The following is a 15,297-nucleotide window of genomic DNA, read 5'->3' on the forward strand; positions in this document are numbered from 1 at the left end:
AGGTAAGTACATTGACTTCTGCAGAACTTGGCTTTCGGAGGACGATAACTACGACACTTCCACAGAGATTATGTTACAAGACGCACAGTTTAGCGCTACAGTACACGTATTTGAGTGATTAATTTTATACTTAAAACATTTATTTTCAAAGATTTTTGAATTACAAAGAAAGTTTTCCGTGATATATTTCATTCCATTGGTGTCATCTGTAACACCTGAGGGTATAATTACATTAATCCTCAGGGGGGTACACGCCTACTTTGTGTACCATGTGTTTGGGAAGCACAAGGAGCCCTAGCTAATATGGTATTTGCTTATACAACTTTACACTTCGGTACCATATTTCTCTAACACAGAATTACACAGCTATCTGATCATTTGACAGAGAAACAAACATTCTTTTTACTATGTCAGTGACAGATGTTTACGCAATTACAGAGTTGGATTACTTCACACTTATGAAATTGTATTTTGTCTGTACTGTATGAACTGTTCATATTTTTTTGGACCTATTGTGATACTATGAGAGCTTTGAATGATGTATTTGGTATGAGATCATGATTTTTAAAGTACGTTTGAGGTAGGTGACACTATTTAAATGAGCAGAGAATTCTTTTTAGGTTTTGAAATTATTGGAGGAAGCTACGACGATTTTGAGATTTGACTGAGGTGTTATGATGTTATTATTACGACGACGATGTGTATTATGCTGCTGAGGTATGTTTATGATTAATAAGCTGATGATATATGAGTTATTTGATTAAGCCACGTAGCTGTTATGATGAAATATTGAAGAAGTGTCGACGAATAAGGTAAGGAATAATGAGTAGTGATTAGGGACTCTGATTTGTGAAAAAGGTTGTTGGAAACCAAGAATCGTACTTTAAGAGTTATGAAATGTGTGTATATGCGTGAATGTATCACAACGCTGGTGAAAATTTTTTGGACGCTGTTATATTTATAGGATTTTGTTTCTACACATTTGTAACGCAAATTTTCGACCTGTGAAATTTTTATATGAGGCTGTCACTGTAGCGAAAACTGCTGTCGTAAATATTTCGGTAAGAAAGGTAAGTGACCGTGACGTAATTCGTTGTGAGCGGCCAGGTGTGCCAGCCGCCTTGAGAAAAAGCCATTAGGTGGTAGAAAAAAAAGGGGAGAGGCCATTATCCTCGCTATCGACATTCCTTTGTAGAAAGCATCGTAAATACGACACCCTCAAACTTGAAAACATGATTACACTGTGGAGTTCTTAATTTATGATATTTACTAAATTGCCTAATGAAATGACGAGAAATATTTTTATGTCTATACACCTGATTATGACTACTGTCTCTCTAGTTGAGAGATTTTTCTACTAACTTATGAAATGCCTAATGACTACTGAATGATGTTCTTATGCTTTACTTTGTACATAGTTGCTTATTTCATTTGATATCTAGTTTCTAGCTGCACTGCAGCATTGGTTAAAATAAAATTTTATAGATGTACTATTATAAATATTTTCTGTCTACAGATCGAGTAAATAATAATTTTTTCAAAAAAATGAGGGAGCACAAAATGACATTTACCTTCACAGGAACTGCATTCATAATTTTCTTTTCAAGTAATTGGTAACTTTTTGGTAGAATAACTCCTTGTGGTGCACCACTTTAATTACATAGACATTAAGATGAGAATATACATTTCCCTTGTCTGCATTGTTGTCTTTAGTGTACTTTTTTTTCTGCTTGAGCTATGTCATGTTTAGATATGTTTTTTTTATTTGCTGCTGCTGTTTGCCAGGCATAATGTTACTGAATTTGACTTTGTATTACACTGTTAAGCCAGTTTACTACTGATTTAATTTTCTTGTTTGCTGCACAGTGCCTTACATTAGTTGTAATATTGCAATTGTTTTGCCTATTTAAATTTTGTGTCATTGATGTTTGTATTAAGTGTTTTGTGCTGCTGCATTGCCTCGTCCCTTAGTTTAGCATCTGAGCTCAGTAGATTTAAGTTAGCTTAAGAGGGGGTAGCCTATAAGAGAATGAGTTGCGATGAATTTGAAGAAATGCACTGAGAGGCTGTACGAGAGAAGTACAGGAAGGAGGTATAGATAGGACCTTTTGGGAATAATGATGAATGAAGGGAGATCTCCAAGAAGTAAAGAAAGTTTTGTTCGCAAAACACTGCAGTAAAACAAACCCTGTCCTTTCCTTGTATTATTCCGCTATATGTTTGTGTACCCTTGGGTATTTATGTTTTTCCTGTATTTATATGTTTATCTGATAAGACTTATGCTGTAGAATTTTTCTAATACTAAGCTACATTCACTATGATGAGGAATACTGTTATCCTCAAATATAATTTGCATTAATAATATTTTATTTACCTTGTAAATATGCTTAGACATTATTTATTCTGTTTTGTTTTAATGCTCATATGTGAAGGTGATGTTTCAAAAGTTATTCTGATCTTTTGTGTATTTACTTATGTCATAATTCCTGTAACAATGATGTATATGTTAGTTCGATTCTTTTGTAAAGCCTGTACTTCAAATGTTATCTGTATTGTTATGTTCTTTAATGATGTATTTTGTACCTTTGTTATTGTATTCTTATGTTATAAAATTGTACTTGACACCAGTTCATCATATTATTAACTTGTAAGTTCCATTTCACTGCACACATTTCTGTTGGTCATAGTATATGGACAATATGTGAGAAGTAGGGACTGATAGTGTTTGCACATGTGTTAATAATTCAGCAAGGGACTGGATAACAGCATTGCTGGTTCTAAGGACATGTCAAACAAATTTTTTGTGAGTGGACAAGTGGTGGTTTATGGACTTGCTATATTCTCCGCAAGACTCTTCGATAGTGATTGTGCACCTGCACTGTCGCAACAGATGGCTGCTGGCTATCTCTACAAGGACTACAGTAGGTCTGCATCTTTGATGGCCCACCAATACCATTATTTCTACAAGGACTGCAGTGGGTCTGCACCTCTGGTGGCCCACCAATACCGTAATCTCTACCAGGACTACAGTGGGTCTGCTCTGTGACCTACCTACCAATATTCTTCAAAACGTCGAATGACTATGCTGTGGGTTTGCTCTGTTGTAGCCCATTACCTGTGTGCATGTCGAGAGTCAGCGCTGTCTTTCCGTTGGAAGGACAACACTACTTCTTCAAGACTGCATGGAAATCCACTACTTCTGTGTGCAATTTCTTTTACTAATGAGACTTTGCGAAAAAAAACTGTAATTACTATTATGATGAATGATCAGGACTGTCTTTATGGACTGTGACAAAATTTAAGCTTCTGACCAACATTGTATCGATAAGTGTGTGCATTTGATTTATTTGTTATTGTAATTATGAAAAATTTTTTCAAATCTGTATTGGGCACTGCCCAAACCAATTTGTAAAATTTTTTTGTGGGGAGCATGGGGGCTATGTAAGTAGGCTGTTTAGGTTTTTTTATTGGTAACGCCACCTCTGTATGAAAATCACTGGCTGTGCTGTGCGCAGTCTGTGTCTAGTTTGCATTGTTGTCTGCCATTGTAGTGTTGGGCAGCGGCAGCTGGATGTGAACAGCGCGTTGCGTTGCACAGTTGGAGGTGAGCCGCCAGCAGTGGTGGATATGGGGAGAGAGATGGCGGAGATTTGTAATTTGTCATGAATTGCTATATATATATTATGACTATTGAGGTAAATACATTGGTTGTTCTCTATCAAAATCTTTCATTTGCTAACTATGCCTACCAGTAGTTAGTGCCTTCAGTACTTTGAATCTTTTATTTAGCTGGCAGTAGTGGCGCTCGCTGTATTGCAGTAGCTTGAGTAGCGAAGATTTTTGTGAGGTAAGTGATTTGTGAAACTTATAGGTTAATGTTAGTCAGGGCCATTCTTTTGTAGGGATTTTTGAAAGTCAGATTGCGTTGCGCTAAAAAAAATATTGTGTATCAGTTTAAGGACAGTCGTCTATAAATTGTTCAAAGGGGAGGTTTCAGTTCTTCCTTCTTAATTTATTCTTCTTCTTCGGCCCACTGTCCTCATTTTTGCTAGCCTATTGTCGCTATGTTGTTGTCCCATTCCTATCTTTGCTGGTCCAAGGAGTGTGTAACAGCATGGGTGCCTACTGTTAGCCGGCCGCGGTGGTCTCGCGGTTCTAGGCGCGCAGTCTGGAACCTTGCGACTGTTATGGTCGCAGGTTCGAATCCTGCATCGGGCATGGATGTGTGTGATGTCCTTAGGTTAGTTAGGTTTTAGTAGTTCTAAGTTCTAGGGGACATATGACCACAGCAGTTGAGTCCCATAGTGCTCAGAGCCATTTTGAGCCTACTGTTATATGTGCTCTATTTGTCTAACATGTGAGGTTGTGTTGTTTCGCCGGCCGGTGTGGCCAAGCGGTTAAAGGCGCTACAGTCTGGAACCGCGCGACCCCCTACGGTCGCAGGTTCGAGTCCTGCCTCGGGCATGGATGTGTGTGATGTCCTTCGCTTAGTTACGCTTAAGTAGTTCTAAGTTCTAGGGGACTGATGACCTTAGAAGTTAAGTCCCATAGTGCTCAGAGCCAGTTGAACCTTTTTTTTGTGTTGTTTCGAATCGCATGGGTTATGTTTGCCCTTACTAAAGTGCGTGTCATTTACGACGGCGGCCGAGTTTAGGTTCGTTCTGCGCATCTGACGTCAAGAAACACAGACAGCCAATGAATAGAGAACGATGTTGCCAGAGCTCGATTGCAGTGCAGAGCACGGACGAGTGTCTTCAGTTTTAGAAACGTTCAGTCATAAATAAAGTAATTGTACAAAAGCAATGCCTTGATAACAGACTTTGTTTTATAGAAAGTTTGGAAAAAGCATTCTTTATACCAATTGCTTCATATTCTATTAATTAATTAAGCGAAACAAGCAATAAGCCCCCTAATTTAGTCGATAGCAAGGAAATTTGTTTGTATCATTCTCACTAACCGCTTTTTCGCAATAAAGAACAGCGGTAATTGTTTATTTCCTATTGTACTTCGACGAAAAGTGAGTAATTCATAGTCATACCAACAGTGTTTGTCGGTATTTTGCGTGACATTTTAAAGTCCTCCAGGAGTTTTATTGAATGATGAGCTGCGTTAGCGTAATGGTTAAAGTGTATAGCTGCTAAATGAAAGGTTCTGAATTCAAACCTTCATCGGTACTTAATATTTTCTTTATTTAAAAACAATATCGAAGTGTCTTACTTCATGAATTTTATTCATTTAAATATATTTTTTTGAAATTTCCAGTAGCAACTAAAATCGACCATACGGAAAGTATACACTATGGACTTTTACCTCTGCAAACTCTTCAAAATTTCGTGCAATGGTTTACTACATCTAATGCTGCACAATGACTGCGTTGTACATTGAAACAAAATTAAGTCATTTATGGGGGGAAGGTATCAGTCACGAAGATGTGTAAAATCAAATTTTTGTGCCAAATAGTTTTTGTGAAATCGAATGATAAAGTGTGACAAAGCAGTCGAAACACCATGTGTCTGCACAGGCGAGCAGTGCAATGATGACAAAATCGCGGAATGCGGGGAGCACGTCTCCTGTAGTAGCGAAAGGGTTAATGCGGCCGTGGTGGTTTTACTTCATAAACTGCGCGCTCCCCCCTAAACGTAAGTTTGCGAACTATGCTATACTATGGCGCTGCTTCTCTTGGCGCGTACAACTGGCAACACAGCAACTCCCTCATATGGGCGGGCATGCGCGAGCCACCAAGATAAAAGAATTAAACTATAGTGCTGAGCATCCTACACGATAACTTAATAACAACACCTGGTGGTTACTGTAAATACACGTTACGATCTATTAAGAAAAAAATTATGTTGCAGATGAGCCGCGAACGTCGACGAAAAAGCAGGTGGTGAGCGCACGCGACTTCAGCGATGCAACAACTCGCATTCCGTGGGTCCAGAGATGCTGCCTGACGGTCGCGCAGCAGCCGGTCGGTGTCACAGGGAACCGACAGCAGCAACGAATAATTAATTAACTGAAACTTCCTGGCAGATTAAAACTGTGTGCCCGACCGAGACTCGATCTCGGGACCTTTGCCTTTCGCGGGCAAGTGCTCTACCAACTGAGCTACCGAAGCATGACTCACGCCCGGTACTCACAGCTTTACTTCTGCCAGTACCTCGTCTCCTACATTCCAAACTTTACAGAAGCTCCCCCAGGCTGTGGCTAAGCCATGTCTCCGCAATATCCTTTCTTTCAGGAGTGCTAGTTCTGCAAGTATCGCAGGAGAGCTTCTGTAAAGTTTGGAAGGTAGGAGACGAGGTACTGGCAGAAGTAAAGCTGTGAGTACCGGGCGTGAGTCGTGCTTCGGTAGCTCAGTTGGTAGAGCACTTGCCCGCGAAAGGCAAAGGTCCCGAGTTCGAGTCTCGGTCGGGCACACAGTTTTAATCTGCCTGGAAGTTTCATATCAGCGCACACTCCGCTGCAGAGTGAAAATCTCATTCTGGAAACATCCCCCAGGATGTGGCTAAGCCATGTCTCCGCAATATCCTTTCTTTCAGGAGTGCTAGTTTTGCAAGTTTCGCAGGAGAGCTGTAAAGTTTGGAAGGTAGGAGACGAGGTACTGGCAGAAGTAAAGCTGTGAGTACCGGGCGTGAGTCGTGCTTCGGTAGCTCAGTTGGTAGAGCACTTGCCCGCGAAAGGCAAAGGTCCCGAGTTCGAGTCTCGGTCGGGCACACAGTTTTAATCTGCCAGGAAGTTTCATATCAGCGCACACTCCGCTGCAGAGTGAAAATCTCATTCTGGACACATCCCCCAGGCTGTGGCTAAGCCATGTCTCCGCAATATCCTTTCTTTCAGGAGAGCTAGTTCTGCAAGTTTCGCAGGAGAGCTTCTGTAAAGTTTGGAAGGTAGGAGACGAGGTACTGGCAGAAGTAAAGCTGTGAGTACCGGGCGTGAGTCGTGCTTCGGTAGCTCAGTTGGTAGAGCACTTGCCCGCGAAAGGCAAAGGTCCCGAGTTCGAGTCTCGGTCGGGCACACAGTTTTAATCTGCCAGGAAGTTTCATATCAGCGCACACTCCGCTGCAGAGTGAAAATCTCATTCTGGACACATCCCCCAGGCTGTGGCTAAGCCATGTCTCCGCAATATCCTTTCTTTCAGGAGAGCTAGTTCTGCAAGTTTCGCAGGAGAGCTTCTGTAAAGTTTGGAAGGTAGGAGACGAGGTACTGGCAGAAGTAAAGCTGTGAGTACCGGGCGTGAGTCGTGCTTCGGTAGCTCAGTTGGTAGAGCACTTGCCCACGAAAGGCAAAGGTCCCGAGTTCGAGTCTCGGTCGGGCACACAGTTTTAATCTGCCTGGAAGTTTCATATCAGCGCACACTCCGCTGCAGAGTGAAAATCTCATTCTGGAAACATCCCCCAGGATGTGGCTAAGCCATGTCTCCGCAATATCCTTTCTTTCAGGAGTGCTAGTTTTGCAAGTTTCGCAGGAGAGCTGTAAAGTTTGGAAGGTAGGAGACGAGGTACTGGCAGAAGTAAAGCTGTGAGTACCGGGCGTGAGTCGTGCTTCGGTAGCTCAGTTGGTAGAGCACTTGCCCGCGAAAGGCAAAGGTCCCGAGTTCGAGTCTCGGTCGGGCACACAGTTTTAATCTGCCAGGAAGTTTCATATCAGCGCACACTCCGCTGCAGAGTGAAAATCTCATTCTGGACACATCCCCCAGGCTGTGGCTAAGCCATGTCTCCGCAATATCCTTTCTTTCAGGAGAGCTAGTTCTGCAAGTTTCGCAGGAGAGCTTCTGTAAAGTTTGGAAGGTAGGAGACGAGGTACTGGCAGAAGTAAAGCTGTGAGTACCGGGCGTGAGTCGTGCTTCGGTAGCTCAGTTGGTAGAGCACTTGCCCGCGAAAGGCAAAGGTCCCGAGTTCGAGTCTCGGTCGGGCACACAGTTTTAATCTGCCAGGAAGTTTCATATCAGCGCACACTCCGCTGCAGAGTGAAAATCTCATTCTGGACACATCCCCCAGGCTGTGGCTAAGCCATGTCTCCGCAATATCCTTTCTTTCAGGAGAGCTAGTTCTGCAAGTTTCGCAGGAGAGCTTCTGTAAGGTTTGGAAGGTAGGAGACGAGGTACTGGCAGAAGTAAAGCTGTGAGTACCGGGCGTGAGTCGTGCTTCGGTAGCTCAGTTGGTAGAGCACTTGCCCGCGAAAGGCAAAGGTCCCGAGTTCGAGTCTCGGTCGGGCACACAGTTTTAATCTGCCAGGAAGTTTCATATCAGCGCACACTCCGCTGCAGAGTGAAAATCTCATTCTGGAATTAATTAACTGTCAAAAGTTAGCGTGGCGATGCGTGTGTTCGTTTTAAATGGTTCCTATGGTAAGACATAAAGAGTTATTTAGTTCCCATGTAGACTACTCACCGACTAAGTGGATATATCGGTGTGTGTCTAGGTCTGATAGTAGAGCGAGCGACTGCGTGGTTTAGTGAGTCACTGCAGCTGGCGGTTAAGGTTTGGGAGAGGGAAAGCAGTTTGGATTGGTAGTACCAGTATTTTAATTTGGGTACAGTTCGCGGAGGCAGCGTGGTTAATTAGTTTGTTACGCCCCTGCCCATATACGTGGCTGTGACGGTTGATTCCTCCCAACGCTGAGCAAGGGAATATACAGAGATTCTGTGGGATTTTCTGAATAGTCGCTGGTGATACACCGGTTTTGGCGAATTTAGGTGCACGAGCTATCAATTGATTGTCGTCTTGTGGACAGTGTAAGTAGGCTGTTTAGGTTTTTATACTGGTAACGCCACGTAGCGCTCTGTATGAAAATCACTGGCTGTGGCTGGTTTGCATTGTTGTTGTCTATTGTAGTGTTGGGCAGTTGGCTATTAACAGCGCGTAGCGTTGCGCAGTTGGAGGTGAGCCGCCAGCAGTGGTTGATGTGGGGAAGTGAGATGGCGGATTTTTGAGAAAGGATAATCTGGAGGTGTGTCCATCAGAAACAGTACATTTGTAAGAATGGATGTCATCAACTGCTATATATATTATGACTATTAAGGTAAATACATTGTTTGTTCTCTATTAAAATCTTTCATTTGCTAAATATGCCCATCAGTAGTTAGTGCCTTCCGTAGTTTGAATCTTTTATTTGGCTGGCAGTAGTGGCGCTCGCTGTATTGCAGTAGTTCGAATAACGATTTTTGTTAGGTAAGTGATTTGTGAAAGGTATAGGTTAATGTCAGTCAAGGCCATTCTTTTGTAGGGATTATTGAACGTCAGATTGCGTTGCGCTAAAAAAATATTGTGTGTCAGTTTAAGCACAGTCATATATAATTTTTCTAAGGTGACGTTTCAACAGTTTCGGTCGTAAACTTTGTTGTGGTAAATCCAGCGTGAGCCTGTGTAACCGCTCAATGTCATTCGATACGATCACGACGACACCCCTCGATCGACGTTAACACCCGTTGTGTCACTCGCCTTCATACATGGCAGTGGACGTTTGAAAATTCATGACGCTAGCTTGCTCAATGGTCGTCAATTGATTTAAATGCATTTCCCGGCTGACTCTTAATTCAATTATTGCTACGGTGGTGAGGATTAAGAACACATCCTGGTGGTACCAGCATTATGTGTATTTAGATGTTCGATTAATCTGAATGGTTTGCAATGTTCCAGCGATTCTATTCTAACTCTATGCTGATGTAACGACAAGGACCATTTTCGCAGATAAACATGCAAGTACGTAATGGATGTTCAATTTCTAAATATATTTCGTCCCACTCACACATTATACATCCGCTGTAAGAACAATTTCATGCATTTACATTTTTGGTGTCCCACAAAATTGGTTGGCTAAATATTATGAGGATACGTTGCATACAACTTCCACAGATATTGTTTATCATGTAGTCAAGACTACGTGATGAAGCCGGCCGGTGTGGCCGTGCGGTTCTAGGCGCTTCAGTCCGGAACCGCGTGACCGCAGTTTCGAATCCTGCCTCGGGCATGGAGATGTGTGATGTCCTTAGGTTAGTTAGGTTTAAGTAGTTCTAAGTTCTAGGGGACTGATGACCACAGATGTTAAGTCCCATAGTGCTCAGAGCCATTTGAACGTAATGAAGCCAAAATCGTGGATAAAATTGAAATGTAGTGTGTTTATTAACACTTTTCTTTTCACTAGTTAAATATGAAATATGAATCGGGATTGGAGGTGATGATCCCATCCTTCTTTTTTGGTGTTTTAGGTCCCCGTTAATTAATATCTGGCAGTTAATTAGCGAACTACACTCCTGGAAATGGAAAAAAGAACACATTGACACCGGTGTGTCAGACCCACCATACTTGCTCCGGACACTGCGAGAGGGCTGTACAAGCAATGATCACACGCACGGCACAGCGGACACACCAGGAACCGCGGTGTTGGCCGTCGAATGGCGCTAGCTGCGCAGCATTTGTGCACCGCCGCCGTCAGTGTCAGCCAGTTTGCCGTGGCATACGGAGCTCCATCGCAGTCTTTAACACTGGTAGCATGCCGCGACAGCGTGGACGTGAACCGTATGTGCAGTTGACGGACTTTGAGCGAGGGCGTATAGTGGGCATGCGGGAGGCCGGGTGGACGTACCGCCGAATTGCTCAACACGTGGGGCGTGAGGTCTCCACAGTACATCGATGTTGTCGCCAATGGTCGGCGGAAGGTGCACGTGCCCGTCGACCTGGGACCGGACCGCAGCGACGCACGGATGCACGCCAAGACCGTAGGATCCTACGCAGTGCCGTAGGGGACCGCACCGCCACTTCCCAGCAAATTAGGGACACTGTTGCTCCTGGGGTATCGGCGAGGACCATTCGTAACCGTCTCCATGAAGCTGGACTACGGTCCCGCACACAGTTAGGCCGTCTTCCGCTCACGCCCCAACATCGTGCAGCCCGCCTCCAGTGGTGTCGCGACAGGCGTGAATGGAGGGCCGAAAGGAGACGTGTCGTCTTCAGCGATGAGAGTCGCTTCTGCCTTGGTGCCAATGATGGTCGTATGCGTGTTTGGCGCCGTGCAGGTGAGCGCCACAATCAGGACTGCATACGACCGAGGCACACAGGGCCAACACCCGGCATCATGGTGTGGGGAGCGATCTCCTACACTGGCCGTACACCACTGGTGATCGTCGAGGGGACACTGGATAGTGCACGGTACATCCAAACCGTCATTGAACCCATCGTTCTACCATTCCTAGACCGGCAAGGGAACTTGCTGTTCCAACAGGACAATGCACGTCCGCATGTATCCTGTGCCACCCAACGTGCTCTAGAAGTTGTACGTCAACTACCCTGGCCAGCAAGATCTCCGGATCTGTCCCCCATTGAGCATGTTTGGGACTGGATGAAGTTTCGTCTCACGCGGTCTGCACGTCCAGCACGAACGCTGGTCCAACTGAGGCGCCAGGTGGAAATGGCATGGCAAGCCGTTCCACAGGACTACATCCAGCATCTCTACGATCGTCTCCATGGGAGAATAGCAGCCTGCATTGCTGCGAAAGGTGGATATACACTGTACTAGTGCCGACATTGTGCATGCTCTGTTGCCTGTGTCTATGTGCCTGTGGTTCTGTCAGTGTGATCATGTGATGTATCTGACCCCAGGAATGTGTCAATAAAGTTTCCCCTTCCTGGGACAATGAATTCACGGTGTTCTTATTTCAATTTCCAGGAGTGTATTTTTCATGCTGGCGCTTTGTTTGTATCAGTTACCCCCGCAACCGTCCAAGGATAAGATTCTATTAGTGTTCCGCGCGCACGCGTTTCACCATTTTATAAAATGCAGAATTACGTAAACTATAGCTTTCCGTTGCGCACAACCTTCGTGGGTTCCACAATCATAACATTTTCCCAAGAGTATTTTTCCCAGCTAACACAAAGTTCGAATTATGTTGTCGGATTCATTTTCACTCCACCCGACAATAAACGTCTCTGATCACTTCGTCACACGTAATGTATTTTAAACGTGCTTGAAGAGTCTTTAAATAATCTCCTTAACGAATTTCGCAGTCGCGTACCACTTTTTCATCGACTAGCACGATCGCGATAACTGAAGGTAGAGAGCTCAATAATGTGTTACAAACGCGCCCCTATATCTTTCTGTCCCGCTTGGTCTTTGCTACTTTGCTTTTTACTACTTTTCATTATACTGCTTCTTAGTAATACTATGCAGTCATTAAAGTTTCGTATTACTTTCCCCTTTTTAATTCTTCCCCGATTTTAATTAATATGATGCTAATTGACACGCCTGCCCGCAACGTACCGTTATACCTGGTTAGAGTGAGAAGTAGATTTGTAGGTGCTGAGTTTTTGGGAATCGGTGGAACCGAAATCCTGTCCGTGTTGTACGATTAGTGATCGCTGCTCGCCCAGAGGTAATTGGGTTGTTAGCCGTTTTACTGAAGTAGTTTGATAGTGGTTGGTGTGTGTGTCGAGAAGGGAAAGCCTCGAACACGTGTTCGTTGTTGTTTAAGTACCACTATCTTACAGCGGACCGAGAATTGGCTCGAATAAATACGAACTGTTTCACTATATTGTGACAGAGTGTACTAGTAGTTGAGTGGATAAGCGACGAGAAAATAAAGGAACCATTTTACAAGCAGCACGCAGCTAAACAAAAACTTGATGAGCCAAGGTGACGAGTGGCCGAATTCAAGTAGGGAACGGGTCGCGTATTGTTCAGAATTGTTTTAAATTGTCACTTAAGGTTAGACTTAAAGTGGCGGTGGCACTTAGGGTTTTTGTTTAATTTTTTTATTACTGATTTTCCATGTTGTGCGGTGTACTCTTTGATGGCACTCGCTTACTTACGCGAATGAAATTGTATTGAAATACCTAGAGAAATAAATTCAAGTTTTCTTGGGTTAACATAAACCTTCCGTGTATTTAATTAGTGTCTGGCGTGTATATATACTTTATGAGAAAAGAAAAGAGTGAATACCGCGTTGCAGGACACAAGTATACGCTGGTATTTGTAAGTTTTCCCAATCAAAAGTTAATTGAGTGGAACCACGATAAACCTACAGAGGGTAGATATTCTAAAAAGTTAAAACGATTTCATTGATGGAAAGAGTCTCTAAGTAAAAGCAAGGAGAATTGAAGTTGTAATATATTACGGAAAGGTCAATGATTACACCAAGGACAAAGATCATTAAATCTGTGAAGTACGTGACGTCGTATTATTTACATAGCAACGCTCGCCTAAAGTGGAACGATATTTAGTGGTAGCATAAACTATGTCAATTCTTATCGATATTGGTGGAAGCGTCTTAATACAAACTGGCCATAACACGACGGTATATGGAATAGGAATTTTGTAAGTAATTAAAAAGTTACGAGTCTTTTCCATAGATAATGTACTGCGTTGTGAGAATTTCGTTGTGTGTGAGAACAGTTGCAAGCTAGATTGAGCATTTATCTCGACAATAAGATAAATAGGTACTGTGTTTAAAGAGATTTGATGCTTGGATTCGACCAGTAGCTTAGATAACGAAAGTTGTTATCTAAATCGGCCTATCTCGCAATTACTGCTTGATATTGGTGATCGTTGTTATTAGAATGTTTGGATGCGTCTATTCGTAGTGTAATCGTGTCATTGCTCGATCTCGACGTTCTGGAAAGTAAGGGTGCTGTCTTTCATTATTCAATATTCGAGTCTGCTGCATAGTCAGTGGTTGAGGTTGCCGCAGTAGTAATTTTACTAAGGGTGATCTGTCTTCAATTTGTTCCTTGAGAGTGCGATTACGGTACGAGCTAAACTTCGAGTAGTCGCCAGGCGCTCCCCTACGACTGGAATCTTCTAAAATCAGATAGCGGTCCGCATTCATAACATCGACTGTGAAATTAAAAAACTGTACCTAATTAAAGCTGTAGTTGTCGATTGGTTCGCCCAAGTATTTTGCGCGGCAGGAAGCCATACATTAACGGCATAGCAACTTTGGTACAGTACGATCCATTGTCGTTTTAAGTTCGACCTTGGGTACCGCCAAGTTAATGTAGGTTTGTAATGTGTTACAATCCTAATGCTCTAGTGCTAATGATACAATCCTGTCTATCCTAATGACTTAAGGCTAGGGGTGTTATGTGCTGTCCTTAGGTTAGTTAGATTTAAGTAGTACTAAGTTCTAGGGGACTGATGACCATAGATGTTAAGTCCCATAGTGCTCAGAGCCATTTGAACCATTTTTGAACTTAAGGCTAGGGAGCATTTATACACTACTGGCCATTAAAATTGCTACACCAAGAACAAATGCAGATGATAAACGGGCATTCATTGGACAAATATATTATACTAGAACTGACATGTGATTACATTTTCACGCAATTTGGGTGTATAGATCCTGAGAAATCAGTACCCAGAACAACCACCTCTGGCCGTAATAACGACCTTGATACGCCTGGGCATTGAGTCAAACAGAGCTTGGATGGCGTGTACAGGTACAGATGTTCATGCAGCTTCAACATGATACCACAGTTCATCAAGAGTAGTGACTGGCGTATTGTGACGAGTCAGTTGCTCGGCTGCCATTGACCAGACGTTTTCAATTGGTGCGAGATCTGGACAATGTGCTGGCCAGGGCAGCAGTCTAACATTTTCTGTATTGAGAAAGGCTCGTACAGGACCTGCAACATGCGGTCGTGCATTATCCTTCTGAAATGTAGGGTTTCGCAGGGTTCGAATGAAGGGTAGAGCCACGGTTCCTAACACATCTGAAATGTAACGACCAGTTTTCAAAGTGCCGTCAATGCGAACAAGAGGTGACCGAGACGTGTAAGCAATGGTACCCCATACCATCACGCTGGGTGATGCGCCAGTATGGCGATGACGAATACACGCTTCCAGTGTGCACTCACCGCGATGTCGCCGAACACGGATGCGACCATCATGATGCTGTAAACAGAACTTGGATTCATCCGAAAAAATGACGTTTTGCCATTCGTGCACCCCGGTTCGTCGTTGAGTACACCATCGCAGGCGCTCCCGTCTGTGATGCAGCGTCAAGGGTAACTGCAGCCACGGTCTCCGAGCTGATAGTCCATGCTGCTGCAAACGTCGTCGAACTGTTCGTGCAGATGGTTGTTGTCTTGCAAACGTCCCCATCTGTTGACCCAGGGACCGAGACGTGGCTGCAAGATTCGTTACAGCCGTGCAGATAAAATGCCTGTCATCTCGACTGCTAGTGATACGAGGCCGTTGAGATCCAGCAGTGCGTTCCGTATTACCCTTCTGAACCCACCGATTCCGTATTTTGCTAACAGTAATTGGATCTCGACCAAGGCGAGCAGCAATGTCGCGATACGGTAA

The sequence above is a fragment of the Schistocerca serialis genome, chromosome 10 (genome assembly GCF_023864345.2).
Source record: "Schistocerca serialis cubense isolate TAMUIC-IGC-003099 chromosome 10, iqSchSeri2.2, whole genome shotgun sequence".
Lineage (NCBI taxonomy): Eukaryota > Metazoa > Arthropoda > Insecta > Orthoptera > Acrididae > Schistocerca > Schistocerca serialis.